Source organism: Ischnura elegans, chromosome 1 (genome assembly GCF_921293095.1).
Source record: "Ischnura elegans chromosome 1, ioIscEleg1.1, whole genome shotgun sequence".
In the NCBI taxonomy this organism is placed as follows: Eukaryota; Metazoa; Arthropoda; class Insecta; order Odonata; family Coenagrionidae; genus Ischnura; species Ischnura elegans.
Genome location: NC_060246.1, coordinates 123,416,674 through 123,432,476, shown reverse-complemented (window position 1 = coordinate 123,432,476; position 15,803 = coordinate 123,416,674). Strand labels below are relative to the sequence as shown.

Sequence of the window (15,803 nt, the reverse complement as noted above, 5' to 3'; positions counted from 1 at the left end):
TTCTATTCCAAAGTCAATTCCAAATTGATGAATCTTTCAATTGCTTGTCAATTTTGTCCGGCGTACCGGTTGGGTCTTGTCCAGAAGTCCTGCTGAACCAAATGCGCTTTATCGGGAATACCAAGTTGGTAACCGTATCGAGAAAGGGAGGGCACCATTCCTTGATGGAGCTTATCACGGGCAATCATTGGCGGCCGCCATTGCCTCGGCGAGTAATTACAGTGGCTCTTCCACGCGTGTCATTCCCCACCTCCTGGTGCACCAATTACGGCTATCATTTAATCTGTCGAACGACGAAATCTTCGGCGTGCAAAGTGAACCTTAGCAGTCTGTTGTCAGGCTCCTCATTTGCGAGCGTCGCAACTTTTATCGCGAACGCGGGCGAAGATGTACCCGCACGCAATCAGTTGATCTCCCCCGGCGCCTTTCAATTGTCTCGAGTCGCAGATTCAAGCAATCAAAGGATGCTCTTTACTGTTTGGCTGTTTATTATCTATTCCTTTTAAATTTTCCTCAGCTCCGATTTCGTCTTCCAGAATTAAATGGATCTTAAGAATATTCTCAAGTTACGTCTGAATGGCACTGATAACATCGATGTCCATGTTTAAACTAGGGATGAGTCGATTCCAAATGTCGATTCTCGATTCCTCCGATAATCGGGTACAGAATCGAGAATCTATCGCTTAAAGTAGATTCAGATTCCAGCGATTCCAGGAGGATAAATATTTTGAAAATAGATACAAGCTTTGGGCATAAAGGCCGCCACACACCTGAGCCGTTGTGCAGTATACGTAATTGATGTTACAATTTATGTCTGAAACAGTTACATCTACATCTACATAATACCCTGCGATCCACCTCTAGGATGTTTGGCAGGGGGTGACAAATCACCAACATGATGCATGCAATAGGACCGCCACATACAGTTAAAGTGTCATCATTTTACTAAAGCTGAGGATGTAATACAATAATACTGATTCGCTATTTTTAATAAATATAATTTTTAGGCCACTTCATTGTCTTTGTTATTTTATTCCATTCAATTCTTAAATTTTCATAACAACAATGACTGAAATATCAATATCCCACCTGCTTGTATGGATAAGAATCGATGGAATTGGGAATCGATTTGAAAGAATTGGAATCGAAAAAAAGTGAAATCGACCTATCCCTAGTTTCAAGCATTCAGGCAGGGTTAACTTTAGTGCAGCCACCAAGCATGACTCCAATAAATATATAATTTTGCCAAAAATACTGCATCTCCTCTTCACTCACCTGAACAAGCCGACCGCAACGTAGGCGCACAGTTGTCATTGAAAATGGATGTTTGCGGAGTACATGCCTGATAGTGCATCATAAATGAACTGCTAGTTGCTAATTTAAGCAAAAACACCTTTATGAGAATAGAAACTTAAATCAGTTTAGCTATACAAGGATCGATATAAGGTAAAATCGATGGGCAAGAAAAAGAAAAATACATAGAGCGATTACGTAATGCATTGTCGATGTATTTCTCAATCGATGAGGATTATTATCCCTTTCAATATGTGGAAAGGTTGGCGCCTTTTCTTTCCAGCATCTCAGGATTTAAATCGCCCAGCAATGAGGAAAGGGTAGTATGTATAAATCTAGCAATCTTTTTAATGTCTAATAGTAAGCATTCTATACATTACTCAAACGGTATTTTTAAGATTTAACGGTATTTTTATCGAATCGACTTGCTGGTGATGTAAGGTGTATCTTGGTTAGGGTAAGGACTGACGTCCTTTTGTACAGTATAAGTTAGAATATATATACCCACGCGAAGATTGATTCATTTAACTTACCATATGTAACGCCATTAAGACTTATGTAGCAATATTTATTTTTTATATTTCGTCTTCTTTTATTTTTTTCGATGCTTATGGACCTCCATATTAAATTTTTTTCTGAATGATTCCGATTTTATTTTAGTCTTTAATACGAAATACACTTGTTCTGATAATATTTTAATGTTTGTTCTGTGGGAGAATAAAATATATAGTTCATTGAGGTACGCTAAGTAAGTGCAAATACGAAGTAGATTCATGCCATAGCGATAAGGCCTTTTTTAACTTTCAACGCTCTGAAGGATTATATATTGATTAAGACTATATGTTGAAATAATTCGTGACTGAATATTCTAGTATCCAGATTATCTTTATTTGATATAAAAATAACGTTTTGGGTTATAAATATCTGCAGATTTCATTAATACGGTAATTGCTCAAGTTTTTTTCTTAAGTACAATTATTCTGGATTTCACGTGAATGGAAATATGAGAGAGACACATTTTTCTTGGCGTATCATTTATGAGGGATACGTATGAGAGATGTTGTTGGCAACCAGAACACCAATCAATCAGAAAGTTGTTTTTATCGGTGAAGGCAGAATTCACCTCACGCCGTGTTAAGTCATGCATTCAGAGAAAGTGGAAAAATTCTTTGGCATCAATGACAGCTCGGATATTAACGTACTTCTCGTAGGCATGAAATCACTCATCCATTCCCTATATTGGCTTTGTCTGAAGGCATCGCTTTGTTCTGGGTCCACTACTCTTTGTAAACTCTTGCCAATTTTTCATTTGGGACTTACAGCGAAATGAGAATCCATGGAACTTAAGAACAAAATTAAGAGGTAGACTTTGCATATATTCATGGTAACCATGTGTATATCTTCATAAACCTTGTTTTCGGCGTTTTCTACCTCACCCGGTATTCAATGAACACACTTTCATTACCTAATGTACTTGACCGATATCATATTTCAGAGGAATGCAGTCGGGTTGGTCAGTTTATTTGCCTAGCCAGACCCGTTTTGTTATAATTCACAAAAAAATCCAATGTAGATGTTCTATTCGTCATTTTCTGTACCATTCGCTATCGCTGAGGGCCATATACACAATGAATCGTCTTTTTGTAACCAGCGGTGTCCTTTAGGCTTAAAGAGACTTAGCATCGCTTTGATATATGTATATCCTTGCACCAGTGTGTGTAACCGGTTCCCTTATCATGTTTCACCCAAAATGATATTGTTAAATACAAATAAACAGTTTTAGGTTTCTCTTTTGCGGTAGTATTTTAATGAGCACAGCAGCTCTGATATCGCCGTCGGGGTCGTATTAATCCCTCCGAAATTTACTAGAATGTATTGTAGCCATCCGCTCATGTGATCAGCACTTGATCTTACAGAGCTTGGGCCGGGTCCCATTATTTGCTGCTACTCGAATGATTTTTCTTTGCGTACTGTATCGTTTAGTCGATGAGTTGGTATAGTATCGAAAATGTTCAGAAATTATCGGATGGAAGAGAGATCACTCAAGAAAAATGAAAACGACCTAAGCAATGGCAGTGGCTTTTTGATTCCATGCGGAACCAATTGGAATTATTCAAATCCACCCCCTGTGACCAATCGAGGCGGAAATCGCCTATTGGATACGGATGCACCATACGGATGGTGAGTCCTTATTTCGCGCTCAGTTGCCTCCATCATGAAAATAAAGAGCTCAGCAGTATAGATGTCGACAAAATCTTCGGCACTAGACTGGTGCACAAATTTAAAATCTCCCCAAAATACTTGATGAAAAGTTAATTTGGTGACCTTACGGACTTACGAGGATAATTCAGTTCTGAGTATCATTTGGTATGTACTAGATAGAAAAGATAGTATTGCGGATCGCACTTGAAATTGTGATATTAAAAAACAGGTCAATTCACGTGACGTGGAAGTGTATGCCTGTCGATAAATTCATTGCATGTATAGGCGGATTTAGAGGGGGGCCACTGGGGCAAGTGCCCCCCCCCCCCCAAACGCTTACAAATAGGCCAGATTTTTAATAGTGTTATCATAACAGTAGTACTAGTACAGTACTTACTAGTACAGTAACTTTAATAGTGTTTTGTTTGTGTGTTACGGAGCCTCAATCATATAATGTCACATCATTAACTTTCATATTAAAATAAATATAATATAATGTACAGTAATTGTTCCATGTTGTTTTTAATCTCAAATATGAGAAGACCGTTTGCTTGTCAGACACTTGTGTCCCCCGCCAGAAAAAAAATCCTGGATCCGCCCTTGATTACATGCATATGCAACAAAAAAAGGAAATATTTTAAAATTTAGAATGTTAGCTAGCCAGGGTGCATGTCTTTACGTAGTCACCCGCGAAGGCAAGAAATGCATGACGTCATCATGGATAAAATATTCATCTTAACCTGGACTCGAACGAGGGTCCATCGAATTTGCATGAGCTTGGTATATAATAGAATTGTCAAGACGCTTAGCTTGCTTAATAGGTTAGAGACCTCGGTATTCTCTAAACATGACTACAAAACGATGACTTGTATTTCATTTCCATCTGCGAGACTGCCATGTTATTAAAATTATATGCGATCATATTCGCCGGGAGACGAAATAAATCACATTATCGGGTAACAAGTTTCGCAAATTATCCAAGTGGTATGTAGCCGCAATTATGTGCTACCAACTTAAAAATTTCGTGGAGACTTTATTTTTCAATCAAATAAAATTGTCTCCATGAATATCATGTCGTGGAATATTAATATATTGTTTTAATCATTGGAACTAGGTAATTACCAATTCTGATAATTACTGATGGCGTTGACATCAGCTATTACCTATTTCAATTCTTACCTAATTTAGAGGTATTTACTCCACTAAATACGTTTAGGTGAGGAATTTGTGAGCCACCAAGTGCATTCCATAGGTACTTTACTGGGAAAAAAGTGATTTTTAGTTCTAATAATCCCCTTCGAATCATCTGGAACGGTTTGTAAGTAAAAGGTAGTTCATCTTTTAGAATGATGGTGGTCGCTGCCAGAGAAAAATTCGGTGGATTTCATCATAGGGAGAAGTGAGGGTGATTTTGATACTCTAGTTGAGCGAATTGCTGTTTCTGCTGAAAGATTTTTGGTTCTTACTCTGCGAATAATAGCAGTAAAGATTTCTCGGGTTTTACACCGTGTCAGGTCCTCCATATCTCCTTCAAACGTTTCGATATGCACCTCCCCGTCGTCTTCAATGATTCAGGAATCGAATGATTAATTGGATTCATGAATTCGGACCTGACCCGGGACAAAACCTGAGAAATCTTTACTGATATTATGACAACATCACATTGCCCTCTTCTCGTTACCTAGTATTCGGTCGTGGAATCGGAAGTAATATTTTTTTAAATTTTCTGTCGCGGATATTTTGTGGACTTCCTGAATTACAGATGCTTCTTTGTTGATAATTGGGAATTGATTTTTTTAATGATGGCATGCAAAAATGCGCAGGTTTGAAAAAATTACGGCTCGTTTTTATTGAAGAAATTTGCTGATAATTCAAGAAATGGTCAATCAAAGGGAGCATCGCAGACACACCCCCCAAGTCCTCGCTTGTATACGACTACCCATAGACTAGCCTCCCGTGGAACTCTTCATTCCAGCGCTCCTAACCTACCGATTTTTTTCTGTATTCCACCGGTTTCCGTTTCGATCTTCCCTCACACTTCTTCTCTATTCCATCCCACCGACCACCACGACCTCCCCCTCCCCTATCATCATCAACTCTCTCCCCCTCTTCTCCCATTCTCTTCGCCTTGCTTTCCCCTCTCACCCTTCCCCTCTCCCCGTCAGTCGCGCAACAACACTTTTTTCACTCCCCTCTCTGCCCTCCCCTACCTCGCCGGCCGGGCCGATACGAGCATAGCCTCTCACAGGACTCCCCTAAACCGAGCCGACCCGAACTCACCTCCACACCACAACACAGGCGTGCGCGCGCCTCCATACTGCTTTCAGTCTGAGACCGGCAGCGTTTGTCGACGGTAGTGGTATTTGCCGCAGAGGTCGAGGAGTTTACCAGGTGTCTTTTTGTGTGCATCGTTTCATCTGTCTCATAAAGCCCGCACAGTGTTTTCCCCGTGTTCTGGAGTCTGTTTCGTTGGCTCATTCCCGTTTGCGCAGCCTCTAATATTCCCTCCCCCCTTCCAAGGAGCAGGAGGGAAATCATTAGAGACATGGACGTGTGAACTGATCCAACCGATCATCCCTGTGACATCCGTGCTTACCGTTGCGACGAATCTTGTCGTCGCAGAAAGGTGCATTGTTATCAGTTGTGTGAACGTGTATGTACGATCTTCTGACAGAAAGGTGGATCGTTGGTTTTTTAAAAAGGATTATTAGACTGTGTAAACTCCAGCCCTTGGACTGTTTTCTTTTCTTCGGATAGAGAAAAACATTACGACGTAACCTTGACTATCTTCCCTGCCATCCATTGCTCGGCAGGTCGATTCGGGGTTCCCCTCCGAAGCAGCTGTAAGGTAGGTGCATGTTTAGTGTCTGTGTTCGAGGGAATGGGAGGAGGTTGAGGCCTTTCCGTTCTCCTTTTGGCCCGCAATCGGGAATGGCACCCATGCGAGGGATGCGAGGCAAAATGGGGGGAAGGGAGGGAAGGATGATGAACGATTGTGGGTTCCTTGTTTTCGTTGCTCGGCCTTTGTAACGGGAATACGTTTTTCGACCTCTCTTCTCTGCCATTCCCACCTCATGGCTTTTGCATCCCTTTTGAGCGCACGCATTGTAAGTTCTTAATGGAAAGGCACCTTGCTCCGTGGCACGTAATAAGCGCCCTCGTGACGAGGGACATCGTAAAATATTGAGTTCCTTCTTTTCTCTTTCGTCTGGCGTGTTGATTTGACGCATTTACTATTCCTTTCGCATCCCAGGCTAATACTATGTAATACGTGAGAGAGAGGTAGTAGCGACCATTAGCAAAATTTTCTGTAATCATGATCTGTTACAGTGGCGGATCCAGGGAAGGGTTAGAGGGGTCTGAGCCCCCCCCCCTTGGTATGCATTTTGCAATAGACAAAATTCTAATTTTTTGTCAGTTGTCGAATGTGTACAGGAGAGGAGAGCCCCCTTGTCCCTATCCTGGATCTCTGATCTCTAATTATAATTTTCAACCGATAGATATTCAATGTTTAGTAAGCATGATCGGGGATCGTGCGTTTATACAGTTTGAACCTGTGAATCGACCTCCCTTGTTCAGCACTTGACTGTTTGTAAACTTCTACCCAAGCATTTTTAAGCCATTCTTTTGGAACATGTTGTCACTGTGTTGTTTTATTTTTTCCTTCGGCTGTGTCGCTGAAGTTAGCTGCTGCCCCAGCGGACGTTGCCAAACCATTTTGTAATCTTTTGAGCTTTTGTAATAGGTGCTTATTAATGTCATTATTTGCTCTCGATTGTGTGAAGGTTGAAGGGCTCACGGAGTGCTTAATTGAAGTGTTCCTCTAAAGGTTTTTCCCTCGATTGCTATTGTTTTGTTTGAGTACTGTGATGCAAGGTTAAATAACAAGGTGGTGTTTTTTAAACCATAAAAGCAATCTGCAGCCCTTGTGCAGGGTACGAGTCCAATTGCGACCTTTAATCCATCATTTTGTCATGTTCCAATCCGTCCCTGCTTGCTGCATTAAAATGCTTGTTCTATTTGTATGCGTAGAAACCTTGATCATAATTATTTTAGTTATTTTGTGAAAAAATTGTTAACAAGCCATTGCTAATTCCGGGTGTCCTGGCAGTACATAGTGTTCTTGGGAGGAATGAAAGTAGAGAGCATAGGTATTCATGCCTCGGATGAAAATTCACAGAGTTCAGGTGTAGGTCATGAAATTTCTTTAAATGAGCATGACAATTTGCCTCTCTCCTATTTTGGACAAACGTAAATTGTAATTAACTTAGCTCTGCATCCATTTGTTGAGGCTCTGATTTCACCGCAGGGCTCTGTAAGCAATATTTGTTATCATAATGTGTTTTAATAAGGGCTTAATTTTTTGTTATTTTTTCAGTTGGGAATGAGAAAGCTGAAAGTATTCAATTAATAGACGCTTAATTACTCAAAATTCACTTCAGTTATTGTACTGGGTTGCGTGTTAAGTAGTTGATATCACCAATATCGTTTGCGAGCTTAAAGCGTCGCTTGTTGTCCATGGTGATAGCTCGCTTCCCCTTCCTCTTGTCCTATTTGCGATGTAAACTTGCCCAGGATTTCATCGCTCAATTCCTTCTTTTTTTCGTCACTTTGTCGTCGTGGCGTAGGATTGAAAGTTACAGGCTTTCCTATCAAGTTCGAATAGAAAATTATGATGAACACCAACCTCCATCATACCCCAAAACACATTAGACCTAAGCGACTCACGCTGAAGCTAGGCACGATGTGGTTTGTGAACTGGTTCGCTGTCAGGTGTGGACTGGTGAAGCTTTTGCTGCCTCTATAAAAAAAACTACCACATTTTCTAACAAGTAGCGTTGTAAGTAGATTTTGATTCATCGTATGCTAGAATCTAAATGTAAATTCCATAAAAATGCTCTTGCGACGAGCACTTCTCTTTACCAAAGTATCGCGTGCAGCATATCTTGTATTGCACTACGAGATCTCATTATGATCGATTGTATTCAAATGTTTCACTTGTTTCTATTGCTGCTGCGTTTTAATCAAAATCGTTTTATGCTGTTCGCTTCCTTACTGATTGTGGATGAATTGCTTCTCTTATGGAATCTCATGGCAGCATCCTCTGTTTAGTTGAAGGAAAATGATTCATACCCGTGGAGATGACCGTACACAGTACTTTCCGTCGAAGGTGACGTTTCCCCGGACTCGAGGTTTCAGAGATTGGTGAAATTATCTCATGGTTCTACATCAGTGAAGAATTCAGCGCGTTTTGGATAAAAATCAAATCGCGCTCGAAAAAAAACTTACCTACATTATGCCGAACATTCCATAGAAGTTCACCGGAAGCATTTTCCTTTCCCTCCGCGCTGCTATCGCCAAGGCATTCTAAGAAAACCAGCCACCTGCCTTTTAAAAACACCTTCAAGCAGTGATTCTTCCCCATCCCCCATTCGTAGTCTTTTTATAAGCACCGCCCTTCCGAAGGGAAGTGCTCCACCTCCATCTCCTCCTTTCATCCCTGGACGAAGGTCCTCAGTTACGCGCCCTTGCCACTCTGTGCGTGAGAAACTATGGCCCTTGTCTTAAGCTCTCGCCCTTGGCCACAAATCTTTGCCGTGGACGTATTTTATTTCGCGTCACGCATCATTAATGTATGCATTGCCCCCAGTTGCAGAGAAACATCTCCCATTGATAAGTGTAGGCATTAAGTGCGGCTTTTCACCTGGTCAACCTCATCGTCATTGAGTGCGCAGCTACCTGTCGTCATTTTTAAAGGTGATGGACTAGGGTCTTATCGCATAAATTTGATGTACCGATAGTGCTGAACTCGTCTGTGCACGCGTTGTGGATGCTTCCCAGACGATGTGGTGTCGGTTCAAACTACTTAATACATACTTACTATCGGCATCCTTTTGGTAGAATGCATCCTCAGTTTGAGGTCTGGAATTAAAACTACCTTCCTCAACGCTTTCGTTAAAATGTAAACTTTATTCATCGTAACTCTTTGAAATGGTGATATTTTTCTCTTCAATATGAATGCAATTTCTTAATCTTGGTCTTACATCTAGTAATTTCCTGTAAGACTAAATAGTGTTATCCTTGTTTTAGGATAATTCACCTTCGCTGTTTTCCATCAGTTCGGTTTGAAATTTGAATACTGTGATTTATTTCCTCTCTTACCAATGAATTCTAGAAATAAGTTATTGATAACATTACCCTTGGCAGAATTTTTGACGGTTGAAGAAATTTTTGACGGTTAATTTCCCTCTTGCGTTCATAGTTTAGAATTAAACTATTGCTACGGTATAAACTGATCATTCTCCATCATTGTGTTTATCCTGGGCTATTTTGAGATTTAATTCTATTTTCTGTCATAATTTCTTTGTCTTTGTATGGTTACACTTTTCCTTTTCATGGACATTTTTTTCTTTCAAAAGCTACTCAACCAATGGAGGAACATTGTCTCTCTATAATTTTTTATTTTTGTTTTCTACTCATTTCTTTTTGGCCTCTTATGTCAGAGTATAAATGCAATGCATTGGCATTTCACACGCGTGACTGCCCTCATGTTCAGCTTATTTGTGTTCTTCTCTATGTGCTAATTTCTCAACTCGCTCATAATTTCGCTTATACTAAAATTGATGGTTACTATTCCATATTTCGTTTTGATCTACTCTCCCAAAAAGGGGTGTTGCCACCTTAATAAAAAATAATTTCTGACACTTTACCCTCTGTTTTGGTGGTAAGTTATAATGTTCTTCGTGTATCTTTTTATACCACTTGAAGCAGGTGTGGCTTGTATGTGTGCATTTTCTGCATTAAATAAATTCCCATTCTCTTCTTGGAAATCGCACATCATCTTATCGCGTCGTGTTAAAATTCTCTCTCTGTGCTTATCAAATTGGTATCCGAATGAATTATGCTGCAGCTGCAATCGTTGATAAGACTACCCGAAGTTAAACCTACTTAAATCCTACACTCTTATCTGAGAAAGCGCAAATACGGTCATCATATCTGTCTAAAGGTTTCTCCGACAGATCATATACTATCTGTTTATTCTTGCAATACCGTTGGATATCAAATAATTCTCACTTATTCAAGTATATTTATTCATTGCGCTCTCCTTGCTGCAGTGTTTCGAAAATTGAATGTCGATAGTCCGTAGCTGTATCTCTCACGTTCCATTACTAAGTTCATTCTACCATTCAGCTTTCTCTGGTTTTCACTCTTCACCTTTTCCTTTGGTTGATCTGTTGTATCCCATGAGTAAATCATGGCTTATGTTCCGGGAAGGGCAGGTCTTAGGTTTCGCGATCCAGCGAGTGTTGGAATTACCGCAAGGCCTTAGGCCCCTATTAGCCGAGGCAACCAGACACGCAACCGGTGGCGCGTCCGGTGGCGCGTCTGGTTGCTCGGGTTTATTCCGCCCAGGACACCGGTGGCGCCACCAATATCTCTTTTAAATCTTACCCTGCGCACAGCAGTAGTTGCAATGGTGTTGTGCTGTGAGGACGTACTATTGCTAGCTCTTCTCATAAAGAAGAGAAGGCGAAGGACCAGGAGGTTTCGGAAGCATCCTATGCTGATGTCTAGACTTACCAAAGGGCTTTATTACACACTATACGATGATCTTTGTGCTAGTGGAAGTAAGTTTTTTTTTAACTACTTCCGTATGTCAAAATCTTCATTTGACGACCTTCTTGGATACATCAAAGATGACATCACGAAAAACGACGTCATCGGAACGTGACGTCACAGTATGGTATCCACTGATGACGTACTGAGGAAGTGGATACAAAATCGGTCTATGCATACCTATGAGGTCCAGCGGGCCCCAAAAGAAAAATTCCATTTCTTTATGAATTTTTTTAAATCATTGAGTACCTAATTGTTTTTCTTATAATTCTATGTAACGTAACAATCGTGCAATTACAAAAAAAATTGTTTTTGGAGATGCTAATCCTAAATAGGATTAGCATTAAAAATCTCATTGACTAAATGATAGTATTTTTTCAATATTTGTTTTATTTGAAATTTTAAGCAATATAACTAAACATAGTTGTTATCTCTTTCAAAATACGTGCAGGTTAAATGTCAGTAAGAACAATTTTTACGTTATACTTCAAAACCTTCCCTTAAGGTTTAAATATTTTTAACCAGTTTTATAATAAATACAACATTTTACATCAATATTGGCAGTTTATAAAACTTAATTCTACTTTTACAAACAGTCTTCAAATAAACATAAGGAGTATTAATTCATTAACATTGTTCAATTAAAAGAATATCATTCATTAACACAATAGAATATTCTATTAACCACTGAAATTTTAAAATCAAATATTTGTTTGATTACACGTGAGAATAAAATTCCTGAATCTTTCAAACTTTACACTAAAAACGGTTTTGTTAGAATGTCGGCTACTTGATTTTCTGGGAGACAAAACTGTAAATCAAATAATCCTTCCGAATACATACTCCCAACTTATAAATCTGTACCTCACCTCAATGTGTTTTGTTCTCCTACTCATCTGACCAGATTGCATCATTTTTATTGTACTTTGATTGTCTATGTTTAAATTTACAAATACTGGTTTGCCTGTCAACTCTCCAATTAAATCCTTGGCAATTTTTTTATTTCTTGACAGCATTCAGATGTTGCAATAAATTCTGCTTCAGTTGAGGATAGTGCCACTACGCTTAGTTTGTGTGAGCACCACAGGATTGGCACACCACCGAACAAAATTACATGTCCTGTTGTACTTTTTCTTTCAGACATATCTCCTGGAAAGTCTGAGTCACTATGCATATGCTTGCAGCTTTATTTGCTCTTCCACTTCTGTTGTGCGGAAATGCATTCCCAACCCTTGTGTTCTTTGTAGATATCTCACTGTCCTCTTCAAATTCTCTATATTTTCTTTGACAGGTTTTTCCATGAATCTGCCCTCAAAATTAACCGAAATTGCAAGGTCTGGTCTAGTTTTAGATAATGTATCGTATCATCTATAAATGATACGAAGTGCCTTTTACTATCGCGAGTCTCTGTCTCAAATGGATCGCAAACATCAGTGTGAATTATTTGCAAAATTCTATTCGCTCTCATTTTTTCAGTTTTAAATGGGAATCTGGTTCGTTAAGAATTCACGCAAACAGAACAAAACTTATTGCCATTTGTCCGTGCAATTTCTTAAGGTACACCATGACACAGTGATGAAAAATTTTCAATGCTCTTAAAATTTAAATGACCCATTTTTATGAGCCATTCCACATCCAAATTAACTGCCTGAGTTAACATGGCTTCGGTTTCGTTTACATCAATAATAAACTATCCATTTGAACCTTTCTTCCCTTCTATTACAATATTTTGTTTTAGTATTTGTATTTCAACTACTAATATTTTAATGCTATTCTTTGTAAATAATACATTTCCATTATTTTCTGTGATTTCAGAAACTGACATTAAATTTTTAAATAATTCAGGTACACATACCCCTCCTTTACATTTATTCATTTCTAGACTTCCTACTCCATTGACTAACATACTCGCATCTTTCTTAGCAACCTTAACCTTATCATTACATGGGCGCAAATTTTTTTACTATTTCGGTGGAATTAACCATATGTTTTGTCATCCGCTATCCATTACAAATTCAAATGTATTCTTGCTACTAAGATAAGACGCAGATTAAGCTAAAAATGCTTCTTAACTTTCTCTCGGCTTTCTGTCCCTATATATTATACCCTTTTTCATTTGACGATCCCTTATTTCTAAATTCCTTTCACATTTTACAACATTTTTCTCGTAAAAAGCAGTCCTTTTCAGAACGATTAGTTCGTTTACATATTGAACACCCCCTTTTTGGACATCTAGCTTTGATATGACCCTTTTGGATACATGAAAAACACACTATATCATTTTTATAATTCATTTTACCGTGTCGATAATCTGCCTGGAGCGTCGTGGTCAGGGCAGTATGATGCGCGCGCATGCAATATTCAGTCACCGGTGGCGCGTCTGGTTGCCTCGGCTAATAGGCTACATATACTCCAATGCCCCGGGACGATTCTGAGCAACCCAAAGTGGAAGGCGCGGTTGCGGGGCTCAGGCGACTGGTTTCGGTGGAAAGTCTGGTGGCGCGTCTGGTTGCCTCGGCTAATAGGACTCATTTGATTCTATGCCCCGCGACTGACCATTTCCACCGGACGCGCCACCGGTTGCGCGTCTGGTTGCCTCGGCTAATAGGGGCCTTAGATTGTGTTTCTTCATTCTCATTGAATCACCTGCCCGAACCGTCTGTATCTGTGATTCTGCTGCTTATCCACTCAGCAGTTAGCACCCATCCAAATGTCACTTTGTCTCTTATGTCTTTTTCGTCGATTTTTGCATGACATTCTATGCTTCCGGGTCTTCAACTCTTCACCGCATGTGTTGACTAGACATTGCAACAGATTCGCCACAATCCCTCGTAGCGCCTTTGTGTCTTCTTATACAGTCCACTCAAGGTTCTTAGACTCTAAGAACCTTGCAGTCCACTATTGTTTTTCTGTCTTATTTTGATGACTGATTGTTATTTAATCATTTTCTTCGTGTATGGATGCATTTGTTCTGGTTTTGTTTATTAATTGTAAAAATAACTCTTAATGGCTAGTATTAAACGTAGTATAATACTTACGCCCTCGCGAGAGAAATCAGAATATATTATGGCAAATCAGAGTGTACTACGTAGTGAGGTAGCAAAAAATCGCGTGCTAGCCCTCCCTTATCAGGTGCCTCGAACCCGCGACATTCTGATTGGTGTGCGATATCTAAGTTCTTCGCCCACCAGTATATTTTTATTATTTTTACACCGTTCATGAAATGTGGGGTGCCGAAATCGTTATTAGTATTGCATTTGTGACTAAATTTTTATCGGAGTTATCGATCGCTCAACTCATGGTTGTGGTGTAAACGATTACTTATATTATGGGTAGTGTACTGCTAGCAGTTGAACTGAATTTGTATCGCTTTACGTTGGCTCCACACATGATTTAAATATGAAAATAAAGTACTATCAGCTCTCTGTACTGACGCAAATCTCGCAAGCGTTATATCTCTACCCATCTTGGTATCTAAACTTAGTCATTATTCTCAAAACAAGTATTATATTGAGAGTTTAAACTTGTATTTTTTTAAATACATAAGTTTATTTCCATCCTTGGGGTATTTCGTGGCGTTTGCGGTGAAATTCGAGTTGAATTCTAAAAAAAATCTTTGGTACTTAATTACTTTATTAAAGGTACTAAGAAGCAAGTTTTTTGAGCCATTAAATTTAAGTAACTCCCGTGGTAATTGGCATCAGAGTATCGTAAATTAATGGAATGCGGAATAAAAAAATCTACCGTTTCTAAATCAACGTATACATTATATTTTTCTCTGTTTAACTACATCTGGAAGGACTCTTGAAGCCACGGAAAAGCTGGCGGTGTGTCACTCTTGTATTTAGCGTGAAGTAAATTAACTTACTAGTACGACAGCTGTAGTACCTATAGTTCAAGCATTGCATCCGCTTGTTCTCACCGGAGGCGAAGCATGAAAAATTTAACAGGAAACTTGCTATATTTAACAATTCCTGGACGTTTTTGTGTTTGCCTGTGTTCTTGAATGGCAACTTGGCCAACTGAAGTGACAGCGGAAGAAAGAAAAAGCGAGCATGCGCCTCGGTGTTACCTGCTGTCGGTACGAGTGGTTTCGAAAAATAACCGGTTTCAATGTAACTGTGATGTTAACTCAATGTAATGCACTTTAATAATAGCTTTGAATTTGCCTCACTTTAATATTATTACGTTTGAATGAAATCATCGTTACTTCCATTTGTATACTGTGATTATTTCGGTAGGAAATTTTACGTGTATTTGGGTAGGTCTCCGAGTTATACTTTTGATTTGCGTAGTCATGATGTTTGTTAAAGAAGGAGGTATGAATCAAATTATCATTTGTTTAGTTCATGTAAGCAGATTTTCTCCTATTCAAAGGTTCAAATGAAGAAAATTTCGGGGTTGTTATTCCAAGTAAGTAGACTTACATTTTTCTTAAGCGATATAGCCCCTTTTTATCATATCGCCCAGGCTTAATAATTTCATTTCACCAAGGTTTTTACATTTTAGTCGTAAACAAAGTGGCGTTACATGCCAGTTTTTCTTTTCTGATTTTGTCTTTATAGTTTTAAGCTATGTTTATATTGTTCTACACACGGGGGTGGTATTCACCCGGATGAAATAATGTTTCATCACAGAGATTCAAAAGGTTTACAGCTTTGAGAATCAGGCGAAGATTATTTCTTAGCGCT

General features: G+C 39.2%; 1 protein-coding gene across 2 annotated transcripts in view; it reads left to right on the top strand.

The window, feature by feature from the left end:
• The first annotated feature begins 5,768 nt into the window (after nt 1–5,768).
• Nucleotides 5,769–15,803, top strand: part of LOC124169138 (mediator of DNA damage checkpoint protein 1) — a 406,870-nt gene continuing 396,835 nt past the window's right edge. For both annotated transcript variants that reach the window (XM_046547646.1, XM_046547654.1), the window contains exon 1: nt 5,769–6,343. The gene's annotated coding sequence lies outside the window, so the exon portion shown is untranslated. The remainder of the gene's footprint in view (nt 6,344–15,803) is intronic.